We start from the raw sequence: 15,877 nt of genomic DNA, 5'->3' as shown, positions 1-15,877 counted from the left end.
CTTTGAAATAAGGGGAGACATATGAAGCCAAAACTGAGGCTCACACATGTTAGGGGGTCTTCCTGTGAACCTTCTCCCCAGGATGAGCACAACCTACTGCTTTCACTTACAGGTAAATTTCCTTTCTAAACTTCTCCTTTGTAGCAAAAGCAACCACTATTGAGAACCTGATAAACCAGAGCTGCACCCCATCTGTAATTTGAATCTGTGTCAATTTGTAGCCTTTTTCGTTATGTATTTATTTAAAGGAAAACCAACCCAAAAAGCAGTCTGTGAGGGAACTGTCATTCTGCGAGAGCCACCTGATTCTGCGGTGTATGTGCAGTGGAAACAAATGTTCCTCTCCATCTTGCTGGTACTTCAGGAGTGAAAATAGTTGTTCTGTTTGTCCTTCATCACTTTATTGAACCAGAGATTCAGAGCCTGGTTCACTTCGAATTCATGCTTAATGAAGTATAAGTTTTATTAATAGCAGCTATTGAATCTATAATAGAAATTTCAGCTTGACACACAGATTCTCAAGCAGCAAAGGCTGGCAAAGCCCAGTTGTGATGCACTCCAGAGATTTCAATTCAGTTCCTAATGACACTGCCCATGAATCACTGCCCACAAAAGCAGAAACCTGTTTCTGCATAAGAAAACCCCTTTATAGGAGCCAAAGGATGTTTGAACAACAGTATTGGTGAGGCATAATACACATGCTACAGCATACGGAAGAAAAAATTCTAGCGAGTATTGGAGGCAAGCCTACCAGCTTTGAAAAGCTAGGAGAGTGTTCTTTAATACTCAGCTCTCCAGTTTTTACGATAATTGAGGAGTTTTGTATAGTCCAGAGAGGTTTAGTATTTATTAGTTGGGGAGGTTAATGCAAAAGCATCCAGAGAGGCGTAATGAAAAGCACCCCAAGGACTCTGAGTGGTGATGATCCTCACTTACATTAGGCAGCATGGAGTGTGAGCTGTGCAAAACACAAGATGAGTGTGTGGAACACTGCATGGAGCTACCCAGCCTGGTTTTATACCTAAACCAGCTCAGTCACAGCAGCCTTGACTAACCTGAGTTCTGAGCTCTGCAAACCCATCTGCTCTGCTTGTTGGCAGACCAGAGAGTTGGTGCACTTGCATTTATTTGGCAGCACAACTAAGGTGCTAAGCCCTTTCCAATCCAGCTACTTTTGCATCAATATACTTTAGGAGCTGCTTCACCTATGAAGACTGTTTCTTCACAGGTAAGATGCTAATAGATAATCTGAGTTGATGACACTTGTCAGAGGGTAATGACTGGTTTACATTCCCATCTTATCCTCTGAACCACATGATCCAAAGTACTTTACAGAGTTAACTAATCAGTATGTAATAAGTACATTACAGAAGCAACACATGTATTGTTTCATCTAGTTATTGATCTTTGCTTGTTAACTAAATGAGAGCCTTAGTTTAAGGCTATATATATATTGACTGAGAACTGTGGGAGAAGGGAAGAATAGGATATAAAAAGACAAAAATTCTACTGATGTAGGTAAGCAGAATCTGATAATCCCACCTGATACAGTGCCTAGTTGCATTCATGTTTTTAAAGTAACAGAAGTCCAGTGTCTTTCTTACCCAAGCTGTAAAAATTCAGGAGCAAGTTTGTTAATAGATGAAACTGAAGATCCTAGGGGGAAACAGCATGAGTTCTGTCATTCAGAGGTTCATGAGGGATTACATAATGTATATAGATATCTGAGGGAAGGATAGAAAGAAGAGGAAGCCTGGATTTTTGCAATAGTCCCCAGTGACAGGACAAGAGACAATGAGCACAAACTGAAACACAAGAGGTTCCCCTCTGAACATCAGGAAACACTTCTCTGCTGTGAGGGTCATTGAACACTTGCACAGGCTGCCCAGAGAGGCCGTGGAGTCTGTGTCCTTGGAGATGTTCCAGGGCAGCCTGATCTGGCTGTAGGTGACCCTGCTAGATCTGAGGCTCGGTTAAAGTGATCTCCAGTGGTCTGTTCCAGACTCGACCCTTCCGTGATTCTGTGATGCATTATTAACACCTCCATTTGACAATCCAGTACCAGGTCAGTAGTAAAATGGTTTAGCTTCTAAATTGTAGCCTCTTAACAGAGGCAATAGGTAACAATAATTTTGGTTCTTAAGGAATCTGTGTATCTCATAAATTCCAAGCTCATAAATTTCAAGCACAAGGAGACTGCGATGAATCTCCTGGTGTAGGCTGATAAGGGATTTTTAGACTTCCTTGGGTTGTAAGCTATTTTACAGTAGTGACCAAGATGATTCCTGATCTCCACTGATGGCCTTACCACAACTCAATGTTATTGCAGCTGAAACGTCACCTTTTAGAAATCCTTCTTTTTTCTTCTTTTTTTCTAAAGCAAACTGTTTTTATTTTGGTAAGAAAAATAACTGATGTAAAAAGCCCCAAACTGTAATGAACATAATACTTTTTCTATGCATAAAAGAAAACTGGTCTCAATTGCCACACACTCTTCTTTAGTGCTACTGTAGAAACATATACCAACCACTTCTCTTGTTCCATGTTACAGATCTGTACTGCAAAGTGCAAGTACTACAATACTCCGTGTATCATTGAACATAATTGCATTCCTTGACTCTGCGTATGAGCAAAACCTTTTTACTTGAACATTACATCTGAGTCTTGCAAGTTTTAGTAATCTCAGAAACGTAGTTGTTCTTTAACTAAGTGCTAAAATTCTACAGGTTTTACTTGTATTTCTGTGTACACTCTGTTTTACAGATGATGTTTTGAAAGCTTATGATAGGAAAACATTTCAAACTCTCTGAAGTAACAACACCCAGAAAAAAATACCTGGTTTTCCTCATTTTAAGGTCTCTAGTGATTTTTCTGTCCAGTACACATCTCTGTCATGTCTCTTTGTAATGCCATTAACTTTACTGGACATCGATTTTACAAGGTCCTGGGAAATTTGGAAGTAGCTGAGTGTTAACTTTGTTTTACCCAAATCTGTTACACAGGTTGGTTTTTCTCTCTGAGCTTTTGCAGCATTTTTTCTGATTTGTATATGCTTAGAAATCATTTTTTGTTGTTGGTTTGTTTTGGGTTGATGTTTTGGGTTTTTTTTTTTTTTGTTTGGGGGTGGGTTTTTTTTTTTTTTTTTGGTCTGTTTGTTTTTGGCATGCATTTCTGATTGAGGAGTTAGTGGGGTGTTCAAGTCCCCCTGAAAAATTTGTTATCTCTAGGAAATTCTCTGCAGGAATTCACTCTCTGATCCCCTTGGGGAGCTTTCCCTAAGACATTTTGTGCAGAAGCAGCCAAGGGGAATTTAAAAACTCTCCATGGCCTTGTTTACTAGCCTGTCCCATTTTGATGAAGAACATCAGACTGTAAGTTCTTGCCTGGGGAGAGTGAGAGAAGAGGCAGGAAGAGTGAGTAGTGCTGATCTGGTCAGGTAGCATTGTTGAAGCTAGGAGAAAGTATTTGGCCATTGCTTTACTGAGACTATCACAGTTGAATGTATGTTGTGAGAGACACCAAAACTTGAAGACTCGTAGATTGTGCTGCTAGTCTACATTGAGTGAATTTGTTGTAATGAAGCCTGAGTAACTGTAAATCACAACCTCTAGACCACTAAAATTTTTGTTGGGTGCTGTATTTTGCATCATCTGCATGATGACAGGAAGGCAGATATAAATCTGTTGGTCCTAAATCTGTTCCTGCTTACATTTTTCCACCTTGTATGTAATAGTCTATCAACTGTTTTAATCAGCTACAACTTTAAAAAAACTCTAAACCTATGAACTTTGTCCATATGTGATTCATCTGTATATGTCACATGAAAGCTAAATGCTGGTTTCTGTCACTTACTGTAATTACCTGCTACTATCTTAACTTGCACTTGATCTTGGGACTAGGACCAGCTTCTAGTTTCATGTTTTCAGTGTGGTAGAGAACTGATGTTTAAACATTGTCATAGTACAAGCAGTAACTTGAGAAGGCCGTTTGTATAATTTAACATTTAATTTCCAATTTTCCTTCTTAGTTGTATCTTTTGTGTGGAACCAGGAAAAAATTCTGAAAGTCCTGTGCATATGTATTATGAGGTTTTCAGCTTGGTAAATTGGGGAAGATTTACCATAATTGATTACTTGAGATTTCTGTTTAGGCAAACTAAACCGCTGTGATTTGCTGAAGGTTCCTTAAATCCAGAAAGGAAGGAAGATTATGGTGGTCTTTAGAGAAACTGCAAAAGGAACAAAGAATTGGAATTATGAATAAAGTGAAACCATAAATAGCTATTATGAAGCAAATTAACTCTGTGCCAGCCCAAACCAGGACACAATATTATGTCTTAATAATTAGCAGGCAATGTTTTCTAATACTTACTCATGAATAGTCACAAAGAGAAGAAAATCATAGGTGGAAAATTTTAGGCTATTTTTCTAGTGCACTCATAACTCATTTTGTTTCTTTGAGTCACTGCAGTTTTATCACGATCCATTAGGTCTAGACTCAGGACTTCTGAAAAACTCATCCTGAATTCCTGATAGGCATTACAGCCCTTTAAATTTCTAGAAACAAAGTGCAAGGTTAAAACCTGCAGTAACTTGCGTGTCTTTTCAGGTCATTGCATAGTAGACCTATATTTTGTATGAAGAGCTTATGGTTACTCTGGTTGGGACTAACGTGTGATACAATTTTCATTTTTAACTAATGACACATGACGAAGTATAAATCCAGGTTGCATTGAAGGATGAAAGGAGAGGAAAGACAGGCAGGAATTGCTCTAGAAGGAAAGAAGGATAATTAAATTTAAAAACTATATATATATATTATTTTTTTTTCTATTAAGGAAACAGGGCTCAGAGCTATGCAAACTGATGGTGGGCTCAGCCTTGCTTGGGTGGTGCAGTCCGCACAGCTACTCCTAAGTAATATTTTGGATCTACAGGAAGTTTTATTATTAAGAAGTGAAAAGGACCATATTTAATCACATTATGCAATGGGAATAACCTTTTGGGAAAGCAGGAAGGATTATTTAAATACATCTTGGCTATCCTTAGGTAAAGAGAAAGTGGGACTTTGTGCTGAAGTAAAGTTTGTGTGAATTAGAGTATGAGGGATTAATGGAGCTCTGGCTACTATCAGAGTCATTTCTCCTATAGACTCTTAACAATGAAAATGGTATTGTGGAACAGTACATGTCAAAAAATATGGGGGAATACTCCTTAAAGTGAAAGAATGAGGCATTTACTGAGTTAACATAATCACAAACCACTTGCAAAATATTAAATCAGAGAGCAAATTAGGCTGGGAGTGATGCCTTACAATCTTGGTGGCCCTTCACTTACATTGTCCAGTTTTACAATGTCGTGTGTTAGAATACAGAATTTTGGATATAGCCTTGCTTGCACTAGATAGAGGGAATAATCACTTCCCTTGACCCATTAGTGCACTCTTACTGATGCAGCCAGTATGAAGTGTTCAGCAACTGCTGACGTGGGTGTACCTTGTCCATCTGACATTCCTTCCCCCAAGTCTTATTCCAAAAAGCTGCTTCCTACCCCTTCTGCCCCTATCCATCACTGTCACAGAGGGTTTTTCTATCCCAGGTATAGGGCTTCACATTTTGCCATTGCTGAAGTTTTGTCAGCCCATTCCTCCAGCCTGGTGAGGTCTCTCTGAATGGTAGCTCAGCCCTCTGGTGTATCAGCTGCTCCCTCCATCCCTTTGGTGTTATTCCCCTACGATATGCCTGCAGTGTGAGGCACACTGACCATGAACTACTTTTTGTAAGGCTCCTGTGAGCTGTCAAAGGCAGACTAGTAGGTGTTTCAGGCAGAATCGAGTATAAATGAGGTTTATAGGTAAGATTTTTTTGTTTTATTTTTTTTCCAAAGCCAGAAAAAACTGGCAACCCTCCTGAGACTAATGTGGCAACTGCATTTAGCTTAAATGCTGTAATAGTACAGCTATATTCTGTCTGTAAACTCAAAAACTGAACACAAGCACATGAAGACAAAGTGCAAGTTATTTTATAGGCTATTTAAGGCCAATCTTCCAAAGAGGAAACAGTCACTCAGAAGTGTATTTCTCCTCGTATACATAAAATAAATTTTGTTATGCAGCCTGAATAGCTCAAGGAGATGCTGAGTGTCATTTATACATATTTCATTTGCTCTGAATGAGTCATTACATATTTTGACTTGGAAAAAGGTCATGTTTAATAAGAGATCCTTTAGGCTACATACAAAATTATAATGTTTTGTGGTATTTTATATGCACTTAATCTTCATATTCACATACATTTTTGATGAATATCTTAATTGTATAGGCAAAGCTATTTTCAAAGTATATACTGTACATATTATGTTTAAGTACCATTTGCAGAAAAGTGTTGTGGTAGAATTTTTCAGTTTTATTTTTTAACAGCCTGATAGGGCCCTTACAGGCTACTTGAAAAGAAAATCTTTGTAATTTGTTGTTCAGCTATTGTGTAATTTAATCTTGCAGAATATCAAACTCCTCCTGTTTGTATTTGTTAACAAAAATAGTAATTTCTAATCTAGATCTTCTAAAATTGCTGAGAAAGCCATCTTCTAGGTGTGTGATAGGTAAGGGTAATCTTAAGCAGCCTGAATAGGAGACGCTTGAAAAGGTCCCTTCCAATTCTATGTATCTGAATTGTATGGTGCTCAGCCTTCCCAGTGTTGCTTTTGAGGCACACCAGGGGTGGCTCATGGATTCTAATAGATTGCTAAGGCTGCAGTGATGGGCTCCACTGTCTGGATGTGAGATGCAGGAAACAGACTTCTGTTTGAAATCTGTAAACCTGTTAACACTGCTCTGTAACTATGGCAAAACAGGAGTGCAAACTGAAACGTTGCCTACAGCACTTGTTCTGTTCAGCACAACCCAACGAAGGCTGGAGATACTGATTTAGGGGTTCACATTAGGCTTTTGTTTTTAATTGCACCTTCTGAAGTTGGACCCGTCTAAAAATTCAAAGGAGTTGAACTGCATCTTAGACAGCTGGTGCTGGGTATGTACCTGAGTGTGGCTAATGAGATACATGTCGAGGATTTATTGTAATGTGACTTGTAAGACACTCCTTTTATAATCAGTGTAAAATCTTGTTAAAGAACTAGATGGAGTCTAAGGACTAACAAGGAGGGGGAGCTCTCTAGACAGAGCAGAAGGCAGAAAGGTGTTTTGTGTATTATTGTATGTGATGAGATGATACTTATCACATGTTAACTGTAATTCATTGGCAGAATGACTCAAAATTACATTTCCCTCTTTATACTATCTCATAATTTATGTGTGTAATATATGGTATAAGAATTTTTCTCTTTAATCTTTTATCAGACCAAAATGAAGTGTGAAAAGAGATGGCTCTTAAAAATAAAGGCCAAAAAAGTCAAAAGACATGTAGATGTGGAACTTGGGAGACGTAGTTTAGTGGTGGACTTGGCAGTGCTGGTTTAACAGTTGGACTTGGTGATCTTAAGGGTCTTTTCCAACCTTCATGAGTGTAATGAGTCCAAAGTCTTCCAAAGGTTCCCTTTCCCTTGCTTATCTTTCCATGTTCTTAGCAGAAGGATGAAAAGTTACGTAGATGCTTTAAAACTGTAGTGAGTCTCTGGTATGTTACTGAGACACGGTATGTCCTTCCCTAGGAATTAGCAAAAGAGCTTACAGATACAGACCAGCTATTTAAACTTTACCATCAGAGGTGCTAATGTTTAAGGGTCATTGTTCAGGAAATGAGAACATACCAATAACTGGTGAAATAAAGATTACAGAACATTACCTTTTATGTGAAATTCTAAAATTATATTTATTGGCCAAATCACAGAAAGTGCCGTAGTGACCACAAAAATGAACCTGGTTTTATACATGTACAGATGTACAGGCCAGATTGTAAAATAACAGATCTACTTCCATTATGCATTTAATCAGTCATGTAGCAAACATGGATATTAACAATCTTGAGTTCATAACTGACTGTGCAAATCAAAATGGCTTATTACGAAATACACCACTATGCCATGGAAGGGGTTTTGTACAGCTTATTCACACTATATGTACTTTACCGTGTCAAAATTTACTGAGCATTTTCCTAAAACAAAGGTTGGTTTTGTTTAAAAAAAAATCACCCCAAAACAAAACAAAAAACCACCCCCAAAACCCAGCAGGTTTTATCTGTGTTCATAAATTACTTTAATTTCATATTTACCTTTTTAATTGCACATGGTCATTTAATTCCTCATTCTGCATAAACTGTAGATTCACACTTTCATAATTGCTGTTAGTATCTCCAATGACATGTCAAGAAGTGGTTAATGATTGATGTACACATTAAGGTATTTTTAATGATGAGCATCTCTCCTGATGTGTCTGTTGTTTAGAGACACACTAAAGGGGTCAGAACCCTTTAACAACAGGTTTATTTGAATCCTATCTGATGTATTTTTTTATCAATGGAAGTGGCCACAACTATACTGAGATTGGACTGCTAGGAAAAAATCCCAAGCTACAAAATTTATGCTACCAACTGCAGTTACTGTTTGTCAAGAACTAATGCAGCAACATGGAAGTAAATCTGGGAAATAATGAACTGTGTGTGAAAAGTTCTAGATTTGTGCAGATAGATGAAGTATCATGCTTACTGTCAAGCTGTGATGAAATATGAAATAGAACTGTCCAAGTCAACTAGAGCACACAGCTGTTACATTCAACATGAGATTATTTTTAGCTTTTTAAGCTCCTATACTCTCAATAATGTAATCTGTAACTATATGGTTACTTCTAACCAGAAACAACCCCTTTCACCAAACTCCCAACAATATTCAGGGTGAATGTTTGACTCCTGCTCCACTTTAATCACAGCTTAAGTCATGTTTTACAGTTCCTTGCTCAGGAATTCCTCTTTTTTCTCTCCCTTAGTGTTACAACCTCACTCTTCATGGCTTCATCATTTTCCTATCTAGTCTACTAGATTCATGCAGTGGTTTTGGAAAGGTGGGCAAAAGAGAAGTGACAGGAAGCTATAATGACACCATTTTACAGGAAACAGAATGCTATTTCTACTAGCTCTTCTTATACTTTGTATTACCTAATGCCAAAGCAGTCCTCTTCTGTTTGCCCATGTGACCTAAAACCAGTGATGGCAACTTGTTATTCCCTACAGTATTATTTGGACAGTGCTGTTTGACACCTATTAAGAGGCAGAGATGTGCTGAGGGAAGCACATAGCATTCTTAAGTCAACACTGGAAGCCTTACATTACCTGTTCTCCCTTTTAGATCAATCCTTTTAGATAGAGCAAATGAGGATTGCAGTTTTATTTCACTTGGGTCTTAGCGATGCAGTGGATCTTTGAGCACAAGATTTTTAGTTCTGTTCTGGCCTTCTGGTATAGAAGGCAGGGCTAGAAGAAGGAAATACATCAATTATAAGATCCAAGCTCTACATCTTTCTCTGTTTTAAACAGGGGTTTGCTTGAGGCATGATTGAAAACTGACCATATAGTCCTAGTGTCAGTCAGAGACCACAAATGTGTTGCAAATTTGCAGTATTACATTAGACACAGCAGTACTCAGAAAAGTTGGCACACTTCTATTTATTTGCAGCAGTTACCATATGGCTAGAAATCTTGAGTAACTGGTTTAGAAAGCACGTGCATTATACCAATGAGATTTCAGGTGAAACAACATATACTAATTTGTCTTAAAGGAATGTATGGTAATAGTTACTGTTTAGCATAGGGACACTTAGAAGCATGGGCACAGGAATGACAATGTCTATTTTCAACTTAATTATGGCAATATAAATGTTAACAAATTACTACTTTGTACTAATGGTTGGTTGGCTCCAAGGTTTATAGGTTGGCTTTGTTAAATTGTACTGACATGAAAGACACTGCCAAATTCATATTATATATGAGAACTTATCCGTAGATTACAGCATCAATTTTTTTTTTTTAAGATCCAAGTTTCAATAAGAATCTGTTGTTTAACCTTTGTTGACCTTTGCAGTGACATACACACACCAACACAGAGCATGTTAACAGAGTGAACTGACCATTACTAAATTAAGGAAGTATCAGGTTCTTATTTAGAACATTAATGACCTTGCACAGAAAGGTAAGACTGAAGACAGAAATGTGAGAATGAAGGAATGAACTGGAAGGAGGAGGGATTCATAAATGCTCTAATAAATTACTAACTAGGTAACTATCTGGAAATATTTGAAGGATATAAATCATGGTTAGAGGAATTATTTAAGGTGGTACAAAAGATATAACTGGGATAATGAGATAAAATTACAAAAAGGATTATTTAAATTCATTTTCAGGAAAATCTTTCAAATAGATGGCACAGTTATCTCCCAGGGGAAGAAGCAGAAGCTTAAAAATATCTAAGTAGGTTGAAACACTCCCACCCCTAACACTAGGAAATATATTCTAGGGAACAATTAATTCAGCACTGTTAGCATAGTATTTTACCTGTACTACTTTTTGTGTCTTATAATCTTTATTTCTAGGATTTAATGAGTCAAACAGCAACTACTAAATCCACTGAAACTTAGATGAAACAGATACTAGGAATCCTAGCTGTAGTGTGTAGTACTCTGCAAAGTAAAAATTCTGTCCCTGTTGTGATGATCCTTTGAACAGAACTAACTGCCTGTTAACCACATTTAAGTATTTATTCAAGCTTCTGTTGGTGCAGTATTTACAGCAGAATGTAAACCCCCTATCTTTTGAAAGGTAATCACATTTCTTGGATCAGTTTGTGGAGGAGCTAACAAGGAGCCAGATGGTCATCTCAGAATCCTTTAACATCCTGTATTTGTTTTTTTTTTCCTCACTGATTCAGATAGCTGTCGGTTCTGGACATAAAGATAGCATATTGCCATTTTCTTACTGTTTGACACTCAATCCTTTAATGTCTCATTTCTAGAAGATCAAATTCCAGTTTTTTTTTCGACATCAGCTGGAAACCTTAACTCTTTTTGTTTTCTGTTCATGCCTTCTTCTCTTCTACTTCCCTTTTCACTCGTCCCTAAATAATAGTTCAATATTCTGAAAGAACTGTCTGCAGTCAAACCATTCCACATGCCAAAGAGCATTCCTAGTTAAAACAACCATTCACCTTCTCATCTATGGTATGTGCACACTAAGCAGATTGTAGACAAGGATGTGTTGCCAATTTCTGTACTGGTTTGAAACGTCATTGTAGTTCAGGTAGGAAGGTAGTGTCTGAACACCCCAAACTGTCAAGATTTATACAAAAAGAACAGGTAGGGCAGCAAAAAGGCCTTTTGCTCCCATGAAACTTTCCATGTTTCTGAAGTATGAGAATAGAATGATTGCAACACCTTTGTCTCCCATTTGAAGACAGCTTCTCTTTGCCTTGGGCAGGCTTTGTGCACCTCTTACTGGAAGCTGCACTCTCATTGTACAATGTATTTAGCTGGGAAAAATAACTCTTCAGCCTTTTTTTTTTTTTCTCAGCATTGGCATAAATATGGGCAGTACATGGCCCTATAGCCTGAACAGCTGATGAATACACGATTTTCCTATGATTTAGAGTTGAAAATAGGAAGGTTTTTTTCTGACTGTTGCTTTAAATGTTTGTAATGTTTCAAACTATAGTGTTTCTTCATATGCTGTAACTAATGAAAGAGGAAGCCAGAGTTCTTGACTGTACCCACTCTGTCATTCATTTTGAGTGTGTATAGGGTGCTCCACAATGGAGGGCTGTAAGTACAGCTGCAACAAAATTACTGAATCAGCACACCACCAAGCTCTTTGACAGTGCCTTTCAGCTACAGGTCTCATAGTACTTAGATGTTGGTGTCATTATTCAGATATATAAGCAGAGAAATGGGAATTGGAGCTAGCAAGCCACTGTCAATATCTACTCAAAAAGCAGCAAAATTCCTCAAGGGAATTACCAGATCTACCTGATCTGGTAACTGCCTTTTAATCACCAACAATATGAATATACAAAATATCCTGGGTTAATTTCCTGTGTATTAGGCTTCAATAACGAGGGTTAGAATTAGTATCTTAAATCCCTTTGTTAGACAGAGGTTTGTGAAATGAATGTCCTTGCTCCCCTTTCAGTTTTGTTCTGTTCAAGCACTGTGAGTTTTTATTTTACGATCATGTCTACTTTAGGGGGAAAAGAAAGAAAAACCCAACAAGGAAAACAACCCCCCAGAAAACCCTGTACCACCATCTTGTTCCTTGTTACCTGTACAAAAGTAATGAAATATAATTACCTTGAGAGATAACACTGGAGTAACTTGCTTAACAGATTTAACAGAAATGCTTCTTGAGTTTGGATGTGTTTAACTGGATATGTGCTTTACTCTGCTGTAATTTTCGTGCTCATCTCTGAAACATGTCTTTATTCTCCACCCTAATTAAACAATCTGGATTCCAGGAGAGCTGAACAAAAAAAAAACCACACAACCCAGGCTCCAAACAACAAAACACCTTAGTGCTAAAGCAAACACTCTGATCATTGATGCACTTTCTTTTGTTTCATCTGGGACTGTCATCTCCTTCACTGGCTGTCTGAAACATGCAGCATTAAGGGACCTGATACATTTCAATTTACAATGCTTCCCACACTGCCTGTTATATTTTTTTACTGTTGAAAACAAAACCCAACCAACCAAAACCCAACCACAAAAATGTTTGACTTAAGGGTACATCAATTGTCCAGGATCTCTGGATGCTGCAGAAGGTGTTTATGCTATACCACAAAGTGTTGCATAGTTTGGATATGTTTATAGGAGTGTTGTTTTTAGGCTACACCTGGATCTCTGAGGGACAAAGATGGCTGTCACTTTTATGGCTGCAAATAACATTTTATTTTTAAATAGTATTAAAGGTATTTTAAATAATATTAATAATTTTAATTTATATTAACTAATATTAAAGTCTTAAATTTAGCTACAAATAACATTTTATTTTAAATTAGTATTAAAGATGTCATGAAACCCTACATGTCTGTTAGTAATTTGAACTGGTGTTAGCCAATGCAGTAAATATTGAGATTAATAGCAACTATGCATTTTAAGGTATGCTTGCGAATAGTACCTGTGAGGGGGACAAAACTGAAACAGAAACAAGCAACTCAACACAAAAAGCAACTTTGGCAGTTATGTTAATTCAGATAATGCAGACTGATTTATTTTATTTTGGGGGGTAGGTTTTGCAGCTTTTTTCCAGCATTAGATTAGATTAGAATTTTAGCAGTTAAAAAGATTCACTGCTACGATGTAATTTTAGACCTCAGGTGTCACAGATTGCTCATACCAAGTATTATGGGCACCTCTCCACACCCAGGGAAGTGGTGGAGTCACCATTCCTGGAGGTATTTAAGAGGTGTTGATGTGGTCACAGGAAATGATTTAGTGATGGGCGTGGCAGTGCTTGGTGTTAACAGTTAGATTTGAGGAATTTTGATGTCTTTTCCAACCTAAATGATTCTATGATTTTAAACACTTCCTTTCAGAGAGGAAAGGAGAGATTTGTGGTTTTTGATTAGGGAAGAAAAAAGACAAGATGTGTGTGCCTGTGTATTCATGTATATATTTATGTCTTCTAGTTTCTCTTGAAAGTAGCTTACATCAAACCCAGTAATTCATGGAGGGGAGAAAACAGTATTTCTGTGTTATTCTACTAGTAGGTTTTTTCTCATGAAGCCATTGCTGTCAACTGCTGTACAAAATATTTAAATTGTAAGGTTCATTTTGTGAAGAATTATCTCATTCTCACTAACACTTTGTGAAAAGGATATTTCTGTTTATTTGAATGAAAAATGCTGCATTATGCACTCCAGTGAGTAATCTAAAATAAGCACAGCGATACATTTTTGTTTGCTCAGTGTCTTGTTGCAACCCAAATTTTGGTGATAACACACATGCCTCTATTATTTTGCTTAGGTTTAAAAATGCAGGTTTATTTACAGTAGAGAAAATAGTTTGCTTCTTACGTAATGTACCAGCAAGACCTGAATAAATCTGTTGCTTCCAGTAACAAAAGGATAAAAATCTGTCAGATGAAGAAACACACTGATGGAGACATGAACGTATGAAAGAATGAAAGGCTGGCAGTATGCTTGTAAATTGCTGTTTTCAAGTTGCCCTAATATTTGCTGTGATGACAATAATAATAATCACTAAAAAAAAAATCTAAGTACATTTTTAAATCTGAAATTGACTTTTAAATAACTCGTTTTGATTTTAAATCTTTTTTTTCTGAGCAGAAAGCTTTGCTGATATGTGCTGTTAACAAGCATCATGAAGAGCCTGCTTCATGTCCCTAATGAAAATCAACACTAGGAAGTTATTAAAGATACTAAGATGCAGAAAATGATCTAACATAGAACTTCTGTTCAAGTTATTTAGCACTTTAAAATTATTTTTGTATTAAACAGAAATGTTGGCCAGTTTTACAAGTTTTACTCCTGCAGATACATTGTGTTTATGTGGGACTGATTCTGCAAATGTTCTTGTAAGTTTAATATATGTGAGATCAGAATAAAAATAAAACAGGACTGCTCACGTAAGAACACTTCTATAGTGCCAGTATTTAAAATCACGTTGGCACAACAAGAAGAATAGGGAGAACTCTCATTTAAAAATTAATTTAAGATTCTTTTAATTTACTTTCTACTTACTGAACTCATGATCTAGTGGCTGTCAATCCTTTCCTGCAACTGTCAGATGCAGAAGCTGTAATTAAAAGCACGCTAAACCTACAATACATTGTCTATATTCCAAGATGTGTAGGAGTTGCTAATAATTGAGTACTGAGGGAGGGAAATACCCTTAAGATTGTTCAAGTTACTCTCTGCTATGTTAACTATGACTTATGAGTGCTCAGGAAGGTCCTGTTGTGGCAAGCCTGACTGCTGCTTTCTCTAGGAGAGGGGAAGCAGCTAATTTTAAACAGCAAATTATAAAAGTAAAAGCAAAAATCAGTGAACTTATAAGGAAATGGAAGTACTTAAAAATAAAAACAGACAACCCACCAGACAGCATTCACTTCAATGCAGTTTTGGTTTTTATGCACTGGAGAAGTTATCCTAGCTGTATCATTTGATATGCAGAGCATCTGAAGATACAAAGATAATTAAGGAAAGGGGACAAAACCCACACCACACAGACTTACAAACACATTGTACTAGCTTTGCTTCTATTTTTTCTATTTTTTTTATTCCTTTTTAAACAGTGTTTAAGAAAAATATGCTGTGTTACCATAACAAACTAAAATACTCTCTCAACCTCTTAAGATTTTAGGTTTTGTTTTCACTTCTTTCTTTTGGTTCCAGGTAGGTTTTATTTGTTCTTGTTCTACTTTACAAAACTGTTTCTCAACATTAATGGCTTCAGGAAGAAGAAATAAGGGAGAATTATGAGTGCAAAAGAGAGCTGACAGTTGTATATGCTATGTATGCCGACACCGTCTCTTGTGCCACTTGTAAGTGGGTAAGGGTAGAGAAGAAACAGGACATAATGTGTTACAGAATACAGTCAGATGTGAATTCCAGCTGGCATTCACTAAATCAAAAGGGAATATTTTCCTCATGTAAAATCATTGTTAAAATCCCAACCATACATAGATATGGAATAACGGGGTCACTGATTTTCCACTACTTCAGTAAGATGTTGCAGCAAGCTAATGACTTTACAAGACAGAAAGTTGAAAGCATTGATTTGCTGCCAATTCCTCAATCTGTAACTAATGAGCCCCTCTACAGGTTTTCCAGTAAACCAATACCATTAGAATTTCCAGTTTGCATAAGCTCGCATTACTCAGTCTGTGGACACAGAATGATTTTTGTCAATAACCTTTAACAGCCCC

Source organism: Neopsephotus bourkii, unplaced genomic scaffold (assembly GCF_033783945.1).
Source record: "Neopsephotus bourkii isolate Nb327-2 ecotype Australia unplaced genomic scaffold, CSIRO-AGI_Nbou_v1 NB_1768, whole genome shotgun sequence".
NCBI classification, from domain to species: Eukaryota; Metazoa; Chordata; class Aves; order Psittaciformes; family Psittacidae; genus Neopsephotus; species Neopsephotus bourkii.
This window is presented reverse-complemented; position numbering follows the sequence as displayed.